The sequence below is a fragment of the Ursus americanus genome, chromosome 1, assembly GCF_024610735.1.
Source record: "Ursus americanus isolate L20-20 chromosome 1, mUrsAme1.1.p, whole genome shotgun sequence".
Lineage (NCBI taxonomy): Eukaryota > Metazoa > Chordata > Mammalia > Carnivora > Ursidae > Ursus > Ursus americanus.
In genome coordinates, this window is record NC_142127.1 from 30,349,773 (window position 1) to 30,369,062 (window position 19,290).

General features: G+C 44.2%; 1 protein-coding gene across 5 annotated transcripts in view; it reads left to right on the forward strand.

Annotated features, from left to right (window-relative positions):
- The window catches only part of LYPD6B (LY6/PLAUR domain containing 6B), a 208,766-nt gene that overhangs the window by 31,066 nt on the left and 158,410 nt on the right, over positions 1 to 19,290 (forward strand). For 2 of the 5 annotated variants that reach the window (XM_087860636.1, XM_087860633.1), the window contains exon 1: positions 3,409 to 3,929. The exons of 1 other annotated variant lie outside the window; for it this stretch is intronic. The gene's annotated coding sequence lies outside the window, so the exon portion shown is untranslated. Of the gene's footprint in view, positions 1 to 3,408; positions 3,930 to 19,290 lie in introns of those variants that run through there. 2 more of the 5 variants (XR_015723758.1, XM_045782164.2) reach the window with 1 other exon arrangement.

Below are 19,290 nucleotides of genomic sequence, written 5' to 3' on the forward strand. Positions count from 1 at the left end.
TTCCGAGTGTGCCCTGTAGTCCGTGCTTGTGGCCTCGGTGACACAGAGTGTGTGTTCTTAAGAACAGTGGAGTCACTGCACTGAACTGTTTAGAATGTATGGGTGTTTGTTTATTGGAAACTGTTGACATGATGCATGACACTGGTTGATTAGCACTGAGTGGAACTGGAAGATAGCAGAGCTTAAGGTACCACCCCAAACCCTGCTGTGTCGCAGATCTTGGCTGATAGCATCTTACTCATGTTGAGAAGCTGGTTGGGCAGGAAGGATGTGTGGTCTGGATATTGCATTAGCTGGCTTGGCATTCAAATTTACAAAGACTTTTGGGGCATTGCAACATTTAAAAAAACGTCCCTGTGGTAAATTTCAATGCTCCTGTCTCCTGTAATTCTGCATGTTATTCTTTTACACCAGCGTGACATCCTTTTATAGCATTGTTGCTCATCCAGTTGCCCGTGGTGCTAAGCTGTGTTCTCTATTGTGATGCTTGGTCCCGGTTCCATAGAAGCTTACAGACAAGAAGCAACAGACAGTTTTCATTTTTATTAATGGAAACCTGGGATTTTTTTTTTTCCCCAGGCAAATATGCTGGCCTTCTTTTTCTTTTCTTTTCTACGTTGGCTTTTTTTTTTCTTTTTGTTCTCTTGAAAATCTAGCGATAAGCATTTTTTTGAAAAATAACCACTGCAGCATTTTGAGTATATGAAAATTTGGTAAATGGGTGATTGATATCTCTGTGATTGATAAAGAGGTATATGTTTTGGAACCATACATCTCGGTCCCTGCTCCTCTTGGATTTTATTTCTTGCATCTGTCCCCGTGAATGTTAGGCTCCAGCCACACTGGCTTCCTTGCTGTTCCCCCAACATGCCAGCCGTGATCTGCCACAGGACCTTTGTATTGAATGCTGCCTTGAATGCTCTTCCTCATCTATCTGCAAGGCTGGCTCCCTCACACCCTTCAGACTCAAATACAAGCTTCTCACTGAGGATGTTCTTGGCTACCCCTCTGTAGTTTCACCCCTCTTTCTGGCCCTGTAACATTTTATATCCTGCTTCCCTATTTTTTGGGTTCTCTCTTCTTGAGCACTTATCAATATTTAACATGGTACAGTTGATTCTTTTTTTTTTTTTTAAGATTTTATTTATTTATTTCACAGAGAGAGACAGCGAGAGAGGGAACACAAGCAGGGGAAGTGGGAAAGGGAGAAGCAGGCTTCCTGTGGAGCAGGGAGCCAAATGTGGGGCTCGATCCCAGGACCCTGAGATCATGACCTGAGCCGAAGGCAGCCGCTAAATGGCTGAGCCACTCAGGCACCCCGGTACAGTTGATTCTTGAACAACATGGGGGTTAGGAGCCCCAAACCCTGTGCTGAAAATCCATGTATAACTTCTGACTGCCCTACAACTTAACTACTAATAGCCTACTGTTGGCCAGAAGCTTTACTGATAGCACAAGCAGTCGATTCCCACGTATTTTGTATGTTACATGTATCATATCCTGTGTTCTTACAATAAAGTAAGCTAGAGAAAAGATCAAGAAAATCATAAGGAAGAGAAAATACATTTATAGCACTGTACTGTATTGAAAAAAATCCACATGTAAGTGGACCCAAGAAGTTCAAACCTGTTGTAGTTCAAGGGCCAACTGTATACATTTTACTTATTGTTGATCTCTCTCTTTGACTAGAATATCACTTTCCTGAGGGCATGAGTAGGGTTTATTTCTTCTGTATTCCCAGTGCATAGAATGGTGCCTATCCCATGGAGGAACTATGACGTCATCGCGTAAAGCACTTGGTAAATAAGGCTGGAGGGAAGGAAGAAAGGTTGTGAATGACTTTTGTTGGCTTCTCCCCATCATAATTGACCTCCTCCACATTTTAAACACCCCATTGTAAGCTAGCAATCAGCCCAGTCCCTGCACAGAAGTCTGAGTTTGAGGTGAATTTTGAGGCTCATGGGCGCTAGCAGGTTTCACGGTTGGTGAACTCTCATCAGTATTTGGTGTAGAGAGGTATGTTCCATGAAACCAGTGAATGCCCGTCTCTACACGGGTCTACTGTTTCATACATTTCTAAGAAGTCAACAGGTAGTAATAGATTCAGCCTGCTGGATTTCTGGGAGGGTAAAGACAGAGCATATTTGCTGTGAGATAGGTAAATGGAATCTTTGGCACTGAAATTCCATTATCTTTTGTCCATGGATAAAAGGTGTATGACTTACTTATCATTTAATCCCACACGCAGCATTAGCGGTAGTGAGAGGTGAGGGGGTGCGGGGAGAGGGACTTGTAAATAGTGATAAGATGATGGGAACATAAAACTTAGTCTGGCAGGGTCTGCCTGGGATTTTGCTGAGACCGCAGCAATACTTAATTAACTGCAAACATTCTATTCAAGATAAGACTATAACAGTTGCCTTGGGGAAAATTCTTTTGAGTCAATATTTGTTTGATCTTTCATATAGTATTTTGGCTTTGCTATTCATGGAATAGCAAAGTTCCTATTATAAATGCCATTTTCAAGGATTTGCTGTATTTACACACCAGGTCAGTCCTGGAAGAGGTAAAGGATTAGAATCACTGTTTAAATAGAGGTTCGGAGGGGTTTCAAACAGATCTTTAAAAGTGGAAATCCTTCGTTTTCAACCAGCTGACAAATAATTATTAGAAACCGGGTTAAGTACTCTGGGAGATTTCAAAATATAGAATAAGATCTTTGCCTTCAGTTTGCTTATCGTCTAGCTGTAGAAGTAAGACTTTGCTCAGTATATGCGACACGATACATATGCTAAATGATAACGATGGCGATGATTTACTGGGTAATTAATAGCACCAAGCACTGTCTTGGAGCTTTTCTAACCACGAACTCACTCATCTCCTCCTCCAGTCACCCAGTGATGCAGGTGCTACTGGTTTAGAGTGAAGTTTTGCATAAGTAGACAGTGCTGTGGGAGTTTGGAGAAAGGGGAGACCAGGGAAGCAGAAACACGTGAAGGGGAACTTGAAGAAGAATGTCTCTCAATCTACATCTTAAAATCGGGAATGGCTGAGTAATGAGAAGAAGGAAGAGGGCATAATGGGCATTTGTGGTTTTTGCTTGTAATATCATTTTTCTCTCTTGAAAGTTCTTTTCGTCTTCCTAGACTCTCAGCACATGTGCTTCTGGCGAAGGAGACAATAAACAAATACATCGGTAAAACATACAGAATGTCAGTGTGATAAGTGCTTGGAAGAAAAATAAAGAGGGGCGCCTGGGGGGCTCAGTCGGTTGGGCGTCTGACTCTTGGTTTTGGCTCAGGTCATGATCTCAGGGTTGTGGGATTGAGGCCCACACTGGGCTCTGCGCCGGACCTGGGATCTGCTTAACATTCTCTCTCTCCCTCCCCCCCCCCCCACTTAAAAAAATAAAGGCAGGAAAAGGGAAAAGTGCTGAGGTGCTGGAGGAGGGGATTTGTAAGGCTAACTGAGGCATTTGAGTGAAGAGTGGAGGAGAGACAAAAGAGCCGTAAGGGTACCTATGGAAGAGCCTTCTAGGCAGAGGGAACCAAGGTCCTGGGGTGGCAACTTACCTGATTTGTTCAAGGAACATCAGAGCAGCTACAGAACACTAAGCAGGGAGGAGATTGGCTTTAGAGGCAATGCCTGCCCAGTTACCATTGCTTTTCGTTGAGCTGTGATGCAGGAGGCGCTCGTGCGAGTTTGGAGTCGGGGGAATGGCCCTTTGGCAGCCGTAACTACTTTCTGCGGCCCTGTGCGGCTGTAGCTCCTCCCTTTTAACCGGCAGGCCCCACTCGGGGGCTCTCAGTGCCCAGCCCGTTGCTGGCGTGGGCACCGCCTCGCAGGTCAGAAGCCAGCCACACAAGCTCAAGCCCTGGGCGAGAGCACCGACGTGAGCAGAACGACATTCTCGCCACAACCCTCGCAAGGTATTTTTGGCCCATAATTCTGAGTTTTTTGCATTTCCTGCTTGGCACGGACATTCCTGCTGGAACCGCAGCCCTCTTGGCTGGGTCCTTGGCTGGGCCTGGTTCTGGCCATCCGCTCCGCCAGGCCCACGCCTGTGCTGCTGGGAGTTCGTGCTGGTTCTGGGCTGTATCTGTGGTTTTGTCGGGGGAGGGGTCTGTAGAGAGTTAGGGAGATCCCCTGTGCTGCTGGAGCCTCCCTACTCTACCCCAGTGTTACTTGGTCCTCTCCCTGTCATTGCCTTGTCTTCTTATTTAGCAGACGTGAGACTGGAACTCAGCATGCCTGACTCCGCTTCTTCAGACACAGCTGCTGGGCTGCTGTCCTAGCTCTTTGAGGCCAGGCGACGATGTGGGTTTGTCTGTCTTTGACCCTTCACCTTGCTCCGTTCTAAGCATAGGCTATACCTGCAAGCGACAGGATGGGGCCCTGGAGTGGGGGCTGAAGATCCAGACCAGGGTGACCGCACTGTGGGTGAAGGAGGGGGGCGGAAGTGAGAGGTGTGGGGAAGAAAGCATCAACAGGATGGTGATGCAGTGAAAATGAGAGCCCAAACAAGCATTTAAGGGTTTACGGATGAATATCAATTCAAAAGTTGCAAAAGCCATGAGCACTTTCAGAGCGTCCTGGAGCTGAGTCATGACCAAGTTACAGAAGAATGTGTTTGCTGTGGAGCCCGTGCCTGAGAGGGGGCCGGGGGACGGGGTCAGTATGGGTCAGGTTAATGTTTACTCTAAAGGTCAGCGGTGGGGTCACTCCTGTGAGGACACACCCAGGAGCACACACTGTCACACACATTCTCCCCCATTCCTGCCTTTGGTTCTTGATTTCAGCTGCAGTTAGCTTCTAAAAAGATCTAAAACACCAACTTGCATGATGTTCATAACAACAATGATAGTGCAAATAGGCTCGATTCTCAAATTTACAGATCAGAGGTTGAGGTGATAGAAAGTTCTCTGCTTTGATCCCTGTTCCCAGCAGTAGGACCCGAGTTACTAGGGTGCACATAGCTCTTTTTGAATCAAGGTATGCTATGGGGTCCTTCCAGAGCTGGAGAAGAGTAATTGGGTTGAAAAATGTTGTTATGATAAAAATGTAACATTGGCATGGTCCACGAAGGTGGTTGAACTAAGAGATATTCCCTCTTTGAAGAAGAATGCTCAGTTATTTAAGGTAAGTGGTCTCCTGGGCCTCCCACTTACTTTCCTGGGAAGGGATTAATTTGAGTTAACGTTTATTGAGCTTCCAGAATCTCCTATGAAATGCTTTAAATTTTGAAATACAATTTGTTTTCTGAATAGGTAATCACTGCCGTGGTTTAACATTTAAAAGCTGCAAAAGAATATTCAGTGAAACTCTCTGCTCGCCTCCTCCAGTGGGCCACTTTCTTCCTCAAGGCAACCCACGTTACCAGTTTCTGATATATTTCGGAAACTATCAGTGTTAATGCTCTCAGAGAAAAGACCCTTGTTTCTTCCTAAGAAGCTTGCCTTTAATAAAAGAAACGGAGCTAATCCTCTATAGCTGCATTTTGGAAACTTTTATTATAACTCCAGTGATTATGAAGTTCCTAGATGCTGAAATCTGTATGTTTGTTACTCAGAGTGTGGTCCCCAGGCTCGCAGCAGTAACTGGCTCCTGGAGGCTTGCTAGAACGCAGTATTGCAGGTGCTGCCCGTCCCCCCCCCCCCCAAAGCAGAGTCGGCCTTTCACAGATCACAGGTGATGCGAGGCACATGGAAGTTTGAGAGGCCGCAGCATTGGCCTCAGGTGGCAAAGTGACTGAGGTCCAGGTGGAATGGAGAGAGGGAGAGATGGTCTTATAAGTAGAGTTCTTCCCATGTTACTCTTCACAATCGTTGCTAAAGTTAAATGATGGTGATCTCTTCTTAATTTGCAGCCACAGATCTAGATGGTCTATCAACTTTGTGATTTTGATTGTGAAATTGAAAATCTTTCTCTCCCTTTCCCTCGTTTCTCACGGATTGTTCTTAAATCTTAGGCATTGGCTGTGAATTCCTTATGGGGTCGTGCTGGTCCTAAGTAAAGAAGTAGTAAATAGGTAACAGAAAAACCTAGAAACAGCCAGTCAGGTTTAGATTGGCAACTTCTGTTTTGATGGCTGCATGTGTTTATGGTTGTGGTTTTATATTGTGTTTTGCAGTGTGTACGTACATTTGAATACATCTCACATTTCTGAGCAGTTGAGCCATTAGTGTGTTTGTGCTAACCTCAGTGTGATGGAATTAAAAATAGTTCATGGGATTCTGAAAAAAGACTTAAACTTTTTAAAAGTTGTCAAACTTTTGGCAGAGGAAAGAAAGAAGGAAACTTGTTTGTTCTGAATAGAGAAATAGAGGGCAGAAATTATTGAAAGCCCTATGATGGATGAACCTGGAAGCTAGTGCAAACAATGTGACTATGACTGGAACTTGAGAAAAATTTTACAAAAAGGAAATTAGAAAGTAGGTCTCAAGACCACATTTTTATAATTAAATGTTTCTAATCACTAAAGGATTTATATTCTAAAAAGCAGGTGAAATATATATGTAATCTACATGTATCCATTTAAACAATGCTAATGGAATACTTTTGGGGGAGTGTTGTGGCAGAGTTGGAGGAGTGGAAATGGGCAGAAACAAAAGCAAACAAGAACAAAGCCTGACCCTCTTCCAGGTGAGACAGCTAAGCCCAGGAGTTGGGGCCAGTTTTGCAGGAGATGGAAGGAAGCTGAAGGGAGGGGCAAGTCCAGGAGAGGAAGGGATTGTAAGGAAGAATGGGTTTTGAATATGGGAAAGTAAAATGTCAGGATTTCACCCTGAAATGCATGTGAACCCTTCTGGCAGTCTGTTACTGATAACTTTAAAATTATTTGCTCATTTGGCTAATCACTCACACCTGGGCTAATTCTAACTCTAGACATCTATTTTCAAGGAATGTCTGAAATTTAAAAAACAAAGCACAAAGATGTTCTTTAAAGTGTAATTTATAATGAATATGGAAAATGAGTTGTCTAACGAGGGGATGGATAAGTAAATTATTCTATATCCATAGGAAGGACATTTTATAGCTACTATAATTATGATCTAAATTAGGTATGAAGATTGTGTGATGGGAATTTTTTAAAGACTGTTCTGGATCTAATAAATAGACTACAGTGAGGATGTACTACCTGAAAAAGTAGAATAAAAAAATCCTCACTCTAATTTTATTATTTTTTTAAAGATTTAGAGAGTGCCCACGGGTGCTCACCTGTGCACTGTGGAGGGGCAGAGGAAGAGGAGGAGGTGGAGGAGGGAGAAGGAGAGAGAATCCTCAGGCAGACTCTAAGTATGGAGCCTGATCCAGGCCTCCATCCCAGGACCCTGAGATCACAACCTGAGCTGAAATCAGGAGTTGGCTGCTTAACCGACTGAGCCACCCAGCCCCCTGCCCCACTCTAATTAAAAAAAAAAAAAAAAAAAAAAAAAAAAAATTGAGTTGAAAAGGGACAGAAAACTTGAGTATCATTATTCAGTGGAAGATATTATCATGAATATTTAAAATCTGAGTTGTTCAAGGCATTCTTACAAATTCCTTAGAACGTAGCCTAAGATTAAACGATGCTGGGGTTGGAGTTAGTTATGTGGGGAGGAGGGAGGAGGAAGAAACTGTTAACAGGGAGAAGTGAGAACATTCCTACCTAGGCTTTGCGTAGTTTGCAGGTCTCCTCCGCCCCCATGTATGCGCTGGAGGCATTTGTAATTTGGGGTGAGGACACTCTGTGCCTCTGGCTATAGATGGCCAAGCCACTGGCTGGAATGGATGGCCATGGACGGCTTAGTGACCAGTGTCCTGTTAAATGCCACAGGAGGCCCTGACAGCTCATTTTTAATTCCCTGGAAGTTCCTTGCAATCTTGAAATAGTAAGGCAAAAAATCATACTGGGGGTGCTCTGGGAGCATAGGGATGTCTGCCGGAAGCTCCGGAGAGGAGGGTAACTTACCAGCTTCCCCGCACCCCTGAAAGTGAGGGCTTTGGTTTCTGGTGTGGCTTAAATAGCCATCTGGACATAATAGATTAATTTTGAAAAATACATGCCCTTTGTATTAGGAAACCATTGTATTTCTGTAACACTTTTTTTTTTTTTAAGACAATGTGGTGTATAGTAAGAAGTGGTAACTTTAAAAATAAATTTTCCCTAGGACTCTGCTGGAGTAGCTTTTGAAAGGGCTGTTTTTAAAGTGGTTTGAAGGGAGTGGCTTTCGTGTATCTTTAAAGCGGGTGAGCTGAGCATATCGGCATGAACACATGCAGATATAATTGCCCTGGTTTCGAGCTTACCTGTGCCACAGTGAAAAATGAACACCCCTCTCCTCCAAGTGCTGGCTATCTCTTTAGTGGATACATTGCAAATTTAATAATGGAAAACTGGGGTTAATCACCCTGGCCTCTACCTTGCAGCTTGTCATTTGCCGAAAGTGATCAGGTGTCACTGAGGGGGGAGGGGGTGGGATGGGCAGCCAGTCCCGGTGGCGTAGCCTGGGGCTAACCTGGAGCCTTTGCTCCTTCAGCGGTGGCTGGTGGTCTGAGAGGCTGTTTCTGAACTCTTCCGTCCTTCCTAAATAGGAAAGGGCAATTCTAGAATTCACAGGGATGTGACTGGAAACACTACTAGTTTGCCTGGTCTGGAAAATGTCTGTCATAATGCCACAATGTCAGGCCAGAAGAGCGTCCTCAAAGGACTGCGGGAATCCCATATGTAGGAGGGAATGTTGCCCTGCCCTTGCCCCCCTGCCTTCTGCCCATCCCCACCCCAGGTGCCACGATGCCTGGGTAGAGAGGCCTATTTACTGCTGTAAACAGATCTTCATTTGTACTGGCCTTTGCTTCCCTCTCTGTTCATGCAGTGCTCTGCCCCTATCCTCTCTGTGTGTCAGAGGCCATAATTCCTTTCTGTAAACCAGTGATATGAAATGTGGAAGTTACCGGGGTCCTTCTGGGGATTAGATCAGTGACCTTGGTTTTCTCAAGCTATCGATTGGTCTGCTTCCAAGGCTGGCATGCGTGCCAAGGGCAACACTCCTATACATTATACCTGAGAGAAGCCTAGAGCCCAGCCTTTGGTACTCATTTCAAGGATAGTCCTGGAAGTGGACTAGTTTTAAAATTCAGAAGAACAAATAGAAATTTCTAAGCTAGTTGTCACCAAATTTTCACCTTTAAAGACCAGGAAGTATTACGACTGTGGGGGGTACCTTCGAAATCCACTTTGTGAGTTCCATGCTAAGCCCTGTGGGGACAAGGCTGGGGTCTTTCATTCATCCCCGGGTCTGATTTTCAGCACAAGGACTGGTATCTGGCACGTACAGGTGCTCACTATTTCTTCTGTGAGTAGGTTGCCATTTCATAAACTTAACCATATTGTTGTAGCTAATACTAAATTTAATCTAGGTATTACCGATGTTTGCTGTAATTTGGACTTTGGCCATAGCTGGCACATACCAGAGATCAATTCATAAGGCCCACCCTAACACTGACTGCTTTTAGAGGTTCGTTTCTATTTTCTATGGTGGCCCTTGAAATGGACACCATGGTGCAAGGTTTTTGCTAGACGGTTGTTTTTGGAAGACCTTGTAGATAATTCCATATTACAGTTCAGAAGTGAGTCTGAACTAGCCTCCCTTAAAGTTTTGTTCCTTATTAAAATGCCATTTCTATTCATATTCTTTTCTTCTTGCCTCGTTTTGAGTAGCTACATTCTTTTTAGTAGATTTAGGCCTTTGGAAAATCATTCATTCCTGCAGCGGGCATTAGGAGTCTGGGGGGAAGGTGGGCCAGAGGTGACTGAGATTCGTAGGACTAGGAGACACCCTCGGGGACATACTCTAGCCACCTTTCTCTTTAGACAGAGCCATCCTAAGCCATCCCGGAGGAGTTAGCAGGCTCCCAGGGAAGGAGATTTTGTCATTTCTTTCATGCTTTGACTTCTCACAACTTCTTGCAGCAGACCTTTTTTTCTTGCTTTCTGAATTCTAGTGAGGGCTTTGTGTCTTAAAGCCATCTACTTTCTCTCTACTTGTTTCTTCCTCTCCAAGATAAAGCCAGAACTGCCCCGTTAGCTGACGTTGCCAGGCCTGGGCTGAAGAGGTGGGTTCATTTGCTAAGGCTTTCCTCACAACTGACACAGTGGAGTGGCTTAAACAACGGCAATGTGTCTGCTCCCTGCTGGGAGGCTGGAAGTGTGAGATGTAGGTGTCAGCAAGGCCCTGTCCCCTTCGAAGGCACCAAGGCTCTGTTCCAGGTCTCTTCCCCAGCTTATGGTACTTCCTGAGGCAGTGTAATTCCAGTATTCACACGAGGTTGTTTCTGGGGGCGGGGGTGTCTGTGTCCAAACTTACCCTTTTCATACGGACACCAGTCATGTTGGAATAGGACCCAGCCTACTCCAGAAGGACTTCGTCTTAACTAGTCCCATCTACAATGACTCTATTTCCAAGAAGGTCGCATTCTGAGGTATTAAGTGTTAGGACTTCAACATACGAATTTTGGGGGGAGGGGAGACACCATTCAACTCATAACATTAGGCAAGAAGGTCAGATAGGACTGGGAGGTCTGAAGTAGCAAGCTGTGTTATTTCTCTCAAGTTCTCTGTTCTTCCTTTTTTAGAATCCAGTATATTAGGAAAAATGCCAACCCGGGACACATATATTTGCTGTCTGACTGGGATCCTGTTTAAAAAGACCAGACTGAAGTTAACATCCGCGGAGTCTTGATTTAATCAGGATGTTTTTATATCAGGACGTTAGTAACCTCTAGTCTCTTCCTGAATCCAGCTGCTACTGTGCAAAGTGCAGGGTCTGGGTCTGCGGCTGTAGACAGATGAAGACACCGCGGCCTCTGCCAGAGCTCTGCTGCGCCCCGATTGTTCACTGCCTTCTTTGACATCCAAGATAGAAGATAGAATAGAGGATCAAAGGCCTTAGTAATTACCCCCCCACCCCCACCCCAGCGATTCTTGCTAATGCCTGCAGAGTTATCTGCACACCTATTGCCGGGACTGGTCTCCTTTCACTTTACATACAGGCTGTGACGTTGGCTCCTCCGTGCCTTGAGCTCTCACTTGCTTTAAGCGGATGGCTTTATGTAACCGTGGTCTCTGGGGGTGTTACAGAAGCCCCATCTCTTGGTGGAGGGAGTATTCAGTTGTCTTCCTATTTTTTACATTTTTTGAGATATCCTTGACCTACAACATTAAGTTAGTTTTAGATGGACAACGTAATGATTTGATATTTGTATAGATTGCAAAATGATCCCAAGTCTAGTTAATATTCACTACATATAGTTACAGAAATTTTTTTCTTGTGATCGAAACTTTCCAAGTTTATAGTCCTCATGCTGTGCATTACATCTCCATGACTGTGTATTTTATAACTAGATGTTTGTACCTTTGATTCTCTGTACTCATTTTCCCCCACCACTCACCCCTGCTTCTGACAACCACAGATCTCTTCTCTGTATCTGTGAACTTGGTTTTTTGTTTTTTAAATTCCACATATAAATGAAATCATACGGTATTTGTCTTTCTTTGTCTGACTTGTTTCACTTAGCATAATGCCCTCAGGGTCAATCCATGTTGTTGCAAATGGCATGATTTCATTCTTTTTTATGGCTGAATATTATTGTTATATATAAAATATACACCACATTTTCTTTGTCCATTCACCTGTTGATGGACACTGAGGTGGTTTTCCTGTCCTGGTCATTGTAAATAATACTGCAATGAACATGGGGAGGTATATATCATTTTGAGTTCGTGTTTTCATTTTCTTCGGATAGTCAGCAGTGGAATTGCTGGATCATAGGGTACTTCTATTTTTAAATTTTTGAGGAACCTCCATAGTGTTTTCCGTAGTGGCTGCACCAATTAACATTCCCAAGACGGCACAAGGGTTCCCTTTTCTCCACATCCTTGCCAACACTTGTTATTTCTTGTCCTTTTTATAATAGCCTTTTTAACAAGTGTGAGGTGATCCTGCATTGCGGTTTTGTCTTCATATTTTTAAACTTGTTATTGAAGTATAACCTGCAAATGGAAAAGTGCAGAGAGGAGTGCAGCTCCATGAACTTTCACACACTGAACATCCCTGTGTCCCCGTCACCCAGAGACACTCCCTGCCCATGGTGCCCCTTCCTACTCACTAGTCTTCTCTCCAAAAATAACTATTTTAAATTCTAACAGCATTAGTTATTCTTACTTATTTTTATTTTATTTTATTTATATACATACTTTACTTTATTTTATTTATATACATACTTAGAAATATATTTAAAATTAAAAAAATACTTTAAATCAGGTACTTACTTTATGTAGTCACAGTATGTACTTTTTCAGTTCCTGGCTGCTTTGGTCACTATTATGAGATTTAGCCATGTTGTGGCCTCTAGGGATGACCATTTATTTTGTAGGGGAGGAGATAGAGTTTTTCCTCTACTCTTCTGAGTTCTTGGCTGAGAACCTTTTAATAAAAGAGTAACAAGAGAAAAATAGCAGTTTATTAACATGTATACCTCAGGTAAACATGAGAGACACTGAAGGAAAAATAACTCCTTGAGGCTGTTTTGATTTCAGGATTAAATACCATCTTCTCAGGGAAACAGAAGTGGGATGTAGGCCTCCTAGGGGAGAGCAAATGATTTTTAGGGAAGGTGAAAGAAAGGGCCCTCAGGGGGCATCTGGGTGGCTCAGTCCTTAAGTGTCTGCCTTCAGCTCAGGGCGTGATCCCGGAGTCCTGGGATCGATCCTCCACTGCGAGCCTGCTTCCTCTTCCACTCCCCCTGCTTGTGTTCCCTCTCTCGCTAGCTGTCTCTCTCTGTCAAATAAATAAAATCTTTTTTTTTTTTTAATGAAATGGGATATATATATATTTTTTTTAATGATTTTTTATTATATTATGTTAGTCACCATACAGTACATCCCCGGTTTCTGATGTAAAGTTTGATGATTCATTAGTTGCGTATAACACCCAGTGCACCATGCAACACGTGCCCTCCTTACTACCCATCACCGGTCTATCCCATTCCCCCACCCTCCTCCCCTCTGAAGTCCTCAGTTTGTTTCTCATAGTCCATAGTCTCTCATGTTTCATTCCCCCTTCTGATTACCCCCCCCTTTCTTTATCCCTTTCTTCCCCTACCGATCATCCTAGTTCTTATATTCCATTGATGAGAGAAATCATATGATAATTGTGTTTCTCTGCTTGGCTTATTTCACTTAGCATTATCTACTCCAGTCCCGTCCATGTTGCAGCAAATGTTGAGAAATCGTTCTTTTCGATAGCTGATTAATATTCCATTGTATATATGGACCACAACTTCTTAATCCAGTCATCTGTTGAAGGGCATCTCGGCTCCTTCCATGATTTAGCTATTGTGGACAATGCTGCTATGACCATTGGGGTGCATATGGCCCTCCTCTTCACTACGTCTGTATCTTTGAAATAAATAAAATCTTTAAAAGAAAAAAAAAAAAAGAAAGGGCCCTCAGAAGAACAGAGGAGAAGTAGGACAGTTTGTGACAAAGTCTGTCTGGGTGTGCTGTGGGCATCTAGTCATCTTTCCCATGACGGGAGCCATCTTCCCTGGTGGCTGAAACTCCCGGGAGGGTCTTTATGGTAATTAAGCTCCTCGTGGAGGATGTGTCTTTAGGCAGATAGGGGAGTTCAGAGACCACCTCTCCCTGCATTTGCTGGTTTTCAAGTGCGTAGGGCTCAAGCTGTCCAGTCCCTACACCCTAAATGGCATGCTTTGGGTGGCAAGTCCTGCACTCGTGTGGTCCTGTTTTGGGGTGGCACATTCTGGCCCTCTTCAGTTCCAGTGGCTGTAGGGTATTCCAGCGTAGCCTTCCTGTTAGGAAGAAGTGACCGTCTTTTCGCTAGTTACCGTGGGTGTAAGAAGCGCAGTCACCTGCTGAATGGTTAGCCACGCTTTTGGGTCCGTGTTCACGTAATTCAGGGGCAGCCCTTGAAGATTCGAACGCCTGCCTAGCTTCCTCGGTGTTTGAAGGTCTTTTTTCCTCTTTATTCTCTCCCCATGGCGTATTTGAAGCTTAATTTTACCCTGTTAATAACTATCTGCAGTAACTTTAAGGAGGGGAGCATCTGTTCTAGTTGTCTGAATTCTCTACCACGAATGTGCGAAGAGCTGTGAGCAGTGCAAGTGGCCGATGAGCGACGGCGTGATTAGCGATGGCCGGAAGGAACGACTGGCTGAAGTAACAGATCTTTGCTTCTCTTGCTTTGATTGCTGTGGTAGACGGCAGGAAGCAAGCTGGGGTTTTAACTGTGGTACATTCTTTCTGATGATAAATGATTATGGATGCCTAGACAGGCAAGAATTGGAGGGGTGATTTGCATTAATGGTTTTTAGGGGAGAAAGGGTGAACCTCCTTCTGCCCCCAGTACCAATTACCATTTTTTCAAGTAAAGATGACTGACTCACCTTCTTTGAATGTGAATAATATCACAAATTACTTCTTAGCCTTGGCTGGCAGTGGGGGTTTCAGTCAGTAGTTGATTGTAGAACGTGATGACATGCTAAAGATTGACCACATCTGGAATTCCGTCCATTATGGTACGTGTCAGGCACTTAGAAGGGTGCCTGGTGCATAGTAAGTACTCAAGAACTGTGGCTATCTTTGTTACTGGAAATTATTTGGGATTTTCCTTGCTCCCCCAGAAGGCCCAAGGTGGCAGGCCTCCATTGTGTGGTTAATAATTACCATGCAGTTAGGCAGCTGGAAAAGCTTGTCAGGGGAACCTGGCTGGGTACAGCCATTATTCAGGCCTCCCTTTCTACCTCGTTGCCTGGAGGAAATAAGGAATCCAGGGTGTGGAACAGCTTCCTCTCTGCTCGCCTGGGTGCACCTGGGTGGCTCCATGAGGGAAACCCGATGCCAGCACATGGGGCAGGGGTCAGATAACGAAGCTAGCGCAGACACCCCTATCTCCAGGCTACAGTCTGGAGACCCTGGACAGTTTCAGTTTCAGACATCAGAGCACTTCATCCCTAAATACTTCAGAAAGCATCTTTTTTTTTTTTTTTTAAAGATTTTATTTATTTATTTGACAGAGAGAGAGACAGCCAGCGAGAGAGGGAACACAAGCAGGGGGAGTGGGAGAGGAAGAAGCAGGCTCATAGCGGAGGAGCCTGACGCGGGGCTCGATCCCAGAACACCAGGATCGCGCCCTGAGCCGAAGGCAGATGCTCCACGACTGCGCCACCCAGGCGCCCCAGAGAGCATCTTCTAAGAGTAAGGACCTTTTCCCTTCAGCACCAGAATGTGATACTACACGTAAGCAAGTGAACAGTGATTGTTTTATCATGTATTTCCAGTTTCCCTGCTTATTCAAAACTGTCGTAGAGGTTTTTTTTTTTTTTTTTTAACATTAGGGTCTAATCAAGTTTCATTCATTGCATTTGTTCTGTCTCCCTAGTCTCCCTTAGAACATCCTGCACATCACCTTCTTTAACATTCTGGGGAGTCTAGGCTAGTTCTCTTGGAGTATGTCCTACATTATGGGTTTCTTGATGGTGTCCTCCGGTGTTATGTGCGTATTCTATCTTATATATTTCCTTAAACTGGAATTTAAGTCTAGAAATGGGAATAAAGTCAGGTTCAACATTGTCTTGGTCCATTCAGGCTGTTACCACAAAAATTCCATAGACTGGGTGGCTTATAAAGAAGAATTTATTTCTCATGGGTCTGGAGGCTGGAAGTCCAGGGTCAGGGAGCCAGCATGGTTGGGTGAGGCTCCTCTTCCGGTTTGCAGACTTCTCCTTGTAGCTTCACGTGGCGGAAGGAGTTAGGGAGCTCTGGGTGGGGGGTGGGGGGGTGGGGGGTTGGGTTTTTTTTTTTTTTTTTTTTTGCGCACTCATTCATTCATGGGATTAGCTCTACCCTCCTGACCTAATCGCATCCCCAAGCCTCCACCACCTAGTAACTAACACGTTGGGAGTTAGGATTTTAATACAGGAATTTTGGGAGACACAGACATTTAGACCATAGCAAACATTTTTGCCCAGACTACGTGGCGGGTGATGCTGTGAATTTCCTAGTGTAGAGTGTCCTGCTGTCTCTGTATTACTGATGAGGCACTGCCAGATCTTTCTACTGTAAAAGCACATTTTTCCTTTGCAATTAGTAAGAATTTGTGGGGTGGTTTTTGGCAAAGTGCAAATATCTTGTTTCCTAACAACTGTTCAACCAAGTTTTGAGCTTCCTTTGATCCCTGCCTCAAGCCATCGTGCTGGAGTTGCAAAACGGAGGTTTTGTAACTCTTTTGGCGCTTCGATATTGACCTGCTGGCATTCTTTAAAGAATTTTCCTCACTCACCCTTTTTGTGAATATCACTATAGATTTGTGGTTTTTGTATATCGAATACATTATAAGCTATTATGGCCATGGTTCATTTTGATACTCTGGATATCCTCCATGTTGAAGGACATAAATTTTGTTAACTGACAAGTTCTGCGTGTAGCAGAGCAGAGCCCTTTCAAGTAGTTTGTTAACTATAGGCAACTGGCTTACAAGCTGGTGTGTTTAGAAGTATTTCGAATGTTCCAGCAATGGGGTGTATGTGTATGTGTGGGGGATGGGTTAGTTCTCTTTAATAATCAGCTTTGTTCGGGGCAGTTATAAAATTGTGGACCCTAAGAAGAGCTTTGAGCTGAGAATTGCCAAAGCCAAGAGGAGAGTGAGGATTACATCTGGTAACTTCTGTGTTAAGGTGACTTAAGTCTTTTTCTGATTGGAAGCATTATCCTTCCTTCAATGTGTTTTTTGTTTTTGTTTTTGTTTTTTTTTGTCATGGAAGAAGAAAGAGGAGAAGCCTGTGGGAGAGGACAGGAATGTAGCTCTGTTCAAAAGGCTCATCAGTGAGGACTGGGATCCCCCCAAAGAGGAAGTTAGGCTCTCCGTGCCTCTCGCGGTTAATGCAGGCAGCAGGAGAAAGGTCCATTAAAAACAACTCCATCAAAATCCAGAACGCTGCTAGGAAGCTGTTCTCAGGGGCAGTGCCTGGGCTGTTTCAATGCATGGAGACACCTTAGCTGAAGTGTGTCGACCAGAGTGGCATGCAGCCCCTTTTTTTCTTCCAAAATGCGAGGCTTCCAGAATGCTTCCCACCCCCACGCACATGAACACTTCTCCAGTGTAAAACAGCCTGCCCATATTCGCGCACATTCAGTAACAATAAAGCCAAAGCCAGCTTCATCTAGAGAATGGGAAGGAGCCTCCTGGCTCTCTGCCTGATAGAAAGGCAAGGTTGGTTTGGGGCTGGTGAATCCTGGGCTCTCTGGCAGCGCTCCCCTGCACACGTTGTGCTCTGTCCCCCCAGGCCCTGGGGGGGGAAGAGCCGCAGGAGATAAGCGGTAGTGGTGCCATGAGCTTCCAGGTATCACAACGTGCGAAGTGTAGAATCTGGTGCTTCCTTCTCGCCGTCCTTGTTTCGGTCGTACTCCAGAGTGCCCGTTCCGAATGAGACTGGGGCCTCCGGGTGGCTCAGTCGGTTAAGCAGCTGCCTCTTGATCTCAGCTCAGGTCTTGATCTCAGAGACTCCAGGCTGGGTGCGGAGCCTGCTTAAAAACGACTGTTCTCCTTTCAGAACTAGGACATGGTACACTGTCTTAAGGTGTTAAGTGACAAAGGATTGTCTTATTATTTTTTTTTATGTGGGGAAATGTAGCAATTTTCTCAGGCTGCCATAACAAAGGACCAGAGACTGGTACTGGGTGGACAAACAAATTTATTTTCTCACAGTTCTGGAGACTAGAATTCGGAGATCAAAGTGTCAACGGGGTGGCTTCCTCTGGCACCTCTGTCCTTGGCTCATAGATGGCTGTCGTCTGTCTTCACGTCCTCTTTCCTTGGGGTCTGTCCAAATTCTTCCTCTTATAAGGACACCAGTTATCTGGGATTAAGGCCTACCCTAATGACTTTATTTTAGCTTAAGTACCTCTTTTCCATATATAGCCCCATCCTGACACTCAGACTTCAATATATGAATATATGACTTTTATTATTTTTCAAATTTTTTTATTTTTTAAAGATTTTATTTATTTATTTGACAGAGCGCACGAGCAGGGGGAGTGGCAGCCAGAGGGAGAGGGAAAAGCAGAGCAAGGGGAGCCCGATGTGGGATTTGATCCCAGGACCTTAGCTGAAGTCAGTCACTTAACCGACTGAGCCACCCAGGCACCTGAATATATGACTTTTATATCCCATAATAGGAAATATAGAAACACATCCTAGTGTTTGATTTGAATATCCAAAGTGATTAATAGATTTATAACTTAGTTTCTTGAGAGCAAACTTCCTGAACGCTATTCTGGTGTGCAACTTACCTTTCTCCCTTCCTTCAAAAACAGCAAAAATGACCAGGAAGAAGAACAAGTGGACAGTTAAGGTGTCATGTAAAATAATTGAGTTTAGTGAGGAAAAAATACTTAACTGATGCTTTTTCCTTTATTTTTGTATCTGTTACTCTATATTCAGTGTTTAGGTGTATAAGGAGAGGAGACCTCAGTTGTTAGCATTTATACTATTCTGAATAGTTTTATTTCCTTGACAGTCCTCCAGATTGTGTGTGTGTGTGTGTGTGTGTGTGTGTGTGTGTGTGTGTGTGTGTAAGTCCTTCATACCTGTGGAGAGCCTTGCCAGGGTCTTGCTCACGCAGTGACAGACACTCACGGTGACTTGGTAGCAGCTCTCAGAATTGGGACGCAGCGCTCAAAGGAAATTCTGTAGCCTCTCAGTCTGGTACCACCTGCGTCCGAATCACATTGGATACTTTTTAAAAAGGCTCATCATTGGGCACTACACTGTATCTACTGAGTCAGTGTCTTTGGAAGTAGGGCCTAGGAATCTGCATTTTAAACATGTGTATCGGGAGATTCTCGGGCAAATAGAATTTGAGACCGACTGCTCTATTGGCTGGAGTTGCAATTCTGTTTCATCATGAGGTGGTGACGGTCCTCTCACCTCATAGGTCACTGTAGGTAAATTATTTAATGCTTTGGCTCCCCATCCTTTTCCTTCATATTTGGCCTTCATTGGAGCAGTGTTCATCTCTCCTTGCCTTCACACACCCACTCTCTGCCTTTGAAATTGTTACATTTCTGTGGGTTCATGCTTCTCTGTAATGGTGGGTAGCTTCTAGAACTTTCCAAGACAACTAGAAACCATACTAAGCATGTAACTCTTCTGGAGGATTTCTTTGAAATGTGCTTAGGACCAAGGTTATTTGGGGACATTTTTCTAATTACTTGTGGTCTGTGTTCAATGT